Source organism: Colobus angolensis, unplaced genomic scaffold (assembly GCF_000951035.1).
Source record: "Colobus angolensis palliatus isolate OR3802 unplaced genomic scaffold, Cang.pa_1.0 Scaffold241, whole genome shotgun sequence".
NCBI classification, from domain to species: Eukaryota; Metazoa; Chordata; class Mammalia; order Primates; family Cercopithecidae; genus Colobus; species Colobus angolensis.
In genome coordinates, this window is record NW_012115611.1 from 806506 (window position 1) to 808549 (window position 2044).

The window sequence follows — 2044 nt, forward strand, 5'->3', positions numbered from 1 at the left end:
TCATTTATTCAACCAAGAATACAAAGGTGTATGATTCACCTAACTTTTATTGAGCAGTTACATTTTTGCTTATAAACACCATTCAAAAGAAGAGAAGGTTATGATCCCTGACATTTGAGGAATTTACTATCTGGTTGGAGATAAGAAATCTATAAAAATAACTGGAGAGCCAATTTTAGGGCAGGATACACATAAGCCATGTCTGTAAAGCAATGAGATAGATGTTTCATGCTAGAAGTAAAAAACTAGTATCTATACACACTTAATATACATCAAAGTCATAAAACTACTTATTTATTTACTTTTGCATTTAGTGTTTGCCCATCTCTGTTTAGGATATTGAATACCTATCTAAAAGTGATTAAAATTGAGTGAGGAACTCAAAGAGTTTGTAGAACAGTGAGAAAGAATCAGTCATAAGAAAACGTATCTGGAGCAAAACTGGACAGTATAGACTTCCTGGAAAGGGCATATATTGAAGCTACCTCAGTGTGTTATTTGAGTAGATATATAGTTAAACAGGAAGGATGTAAAACCTCAGACTGAAGGTAAAATGCCACTATATTTATGATTTTTTTCTTTTGTTGAGTACAGGGAACTTTATTGATGGTACGTGACAAGGTGGGGCTCCCTAGGCTTCTCCCATTCTTCAGGGGTCTGGCGTGGAAACGGTGTTGAAGGGAGAGTCTCAGCATGTCAGGGACAGAATGTGGCAGGGACTTGCTAGCAGCCGAGGGCCTCTTTTCCTGTTGTTTTCTCACTGGGGATGATGGTCTAGGACAGTGTGGCACGGACTTGCCTGCAGCTGAGGGCCTCTGTTTTCTTGTTGTGTTCTCACAGGGGCTGATGGTTTAGGGGACTCTTACTCCTTGGAGGCCATGTGTACCATAAAGTCTACCACCCTATTGTTGTAGCCAAATTCATTGTCATACCAGAATATGGGCTTGACAGAGTGATTGTGGAGGATAATGCCAACCCCAGCGTTGAAGGTGGAAGGGTCAATGTCACTGTTAAAGTTGGAGGAGACAACTTGGTGCTCAGTGTAGCCCCACCATGCTTTTGAGGGGACCCTTCCATGCCTCCTTCATTACCTCCTTGGTGTTACCATATCTGGCAGGTTTCTTTAGATGGCAGGTCAGGTCCACAACCAACATGTTGGCAGTGGGGACACAGAAGGTCATGCCAATGAGCTTCTCATTCAGTGTGGGATGACCTTGCCTTGGCAGCACTAGTTAATTGCAGGGATGATGTTCTGTAGAGCTCCATAGCTGTCATCCCAGTTTCCAGAGGGGCTGTCTTCGTCTTCTGGGTGGCAGTGATGGCATGGACTATGGTCATGAATCCCTCTATGATGCCAAAGTTGTCATGGATGACCTTGGCTGGGGGTGCTAAACAGTAGGTGGAACAGGAAGCATTACTGATGATTGTGAAGTTGTTTTTGTTTTTCTCATGATTCACACCCATCACAAACATGGGGCATCAGCAAAAGGGGCAGAAATCATGACCTCTCTAAGTGAGCCCTAGGCTTTTCCAAGGTAGTGATGGTGCTTGTGGATTCTACAACATAATCAGTACTGGTATCCCCCTGTTTGATTTGGATGGGATCTTGCTCCTGGAAGATGGTAATGGGATTGTCATTGATGACAAGCTTCCCATTCTCAGCCTTGATGGTGCGTGGAACTTGCCATGGGTGGAATCATACTGGAACATGTGGACCATGTAGTTGAGGTCAATGAAGAGGTCATTGATGGTGACAATAACCACTTTGCTAGAGTTAAAACTAGTCCTAGTGACCAGGCACCCAGTAAGGCCAAATCCATTTACACTGGCCTTCACTTCAACCTTCGTGTCTCAGGGACATGGCTGGCACTGCACAAGATGTGACTGTCTGTAGAATGGGAGGAGCCGAAAGCCTACGTTTATGATTTTTATATAATTGCATCAGCATGGAAGAACTGTTGGTGCCAATATGCATCTTGCATATTTGGCATCCAAAACTATTGCTTGATTTAATTGTGTTTCAATCTAAAACTTTGTTTTTTTT

The 2044-nt window shown here is 43.0% G+C and overlaps 1 pseudogene; it reads right to left on the reverse strand.

Moving 5' to 3' along the window:
- Positions 1–862: 862 nt before the first annotated feature.
- On the reverse strand, positions 863–1833 carry LOC105514326 (annotated as a pseudogene).
- Positions 1834–2044: the final 211 nt, after the last annotated feature.